The sequence below is a fragment of the Mus caroli genome, chromosome 18 (genome assembly GCF_900094665.2).
Source record: "Mus caroli chromosome 18, CAROLI_EIJ_v1.1, whole genome shotgun sequence".
Taxonomy (NCBI): Eukaryota; Metazoa; Chordata; class Mammalia; order Rodentia; family Muridae; genus Mus; species Mus caroli.
In genome coordinates, this window is record NC_034587.1 from 3,918,648 (window position 1) to 3,919,461 (window position 814).

An 814-nucleotide genomic window follows, 5' to 3' on the forward strand; every position below is an offset into this window, starting at 1 on the left:
GTAATATCTCCGGAGCACGTGGGGCTGAGGGAAGCAATGGGACTGGTCTTTCCTTCCTTTGCAGAAGTGTCTGCTTCTGCAACTTCAGTAAACTCACTCCAGATTAGCAAAGATCAAGTTTTGGTGTGAGAAACAGACTCCAAAAGCAGGGGTTACCAGAAAAGAGAAACTAATGACTCAAAATGATCTGGGAACAGTGTAGGGGTGAACAGTCAAGCCCTCTGCAGAGGCTTCTACTCTGCAGCCTCTTCCCCACTGTGCAGATTCAAGTTTCTAGGACCTACTGCTTATCCAGCCATCAACATCAACAGTGATGAGAAAAATCTTAAGAAAAATGGAAAAGACTGTGACTTGTCTTCTCAAAGAACATTTCCATTCTAGCTTTCTCTGTTTCATTGGCCAAAACAGAAAACTTTTGACTTTATATATTTTGAAGCCTATTAGTAGGTGCACAGAAATTTACGTTTGTCTTATTTTCCTGGTACTTCTTTCTCACCATCCTTATAAAGTAACTTTGTTTTTCTTGAGCAGAGATTTTTTTTTCTGAAGGACATCATTTGTGTTATTTCCAATAGAGTACATCAGCTTTTGCCTTAAGAGTTTTGCCCAGAACCCTGTGCCTACCCTTGCCTTTTCTGCTGTTCTTTAAACATGCAGAGCTGTTTGTTGTACTGATCCATTAAATGAAGGCATTTATTTTCATTTACATTTTGTGGTATTTTATATCCTGCTATTCGTCCCATTGTGCTGTTATTCCTTTCTTCCTTTCCGTTGTCTTTTTTTTAATTTTTAATATTTTTTATTACATATTTTC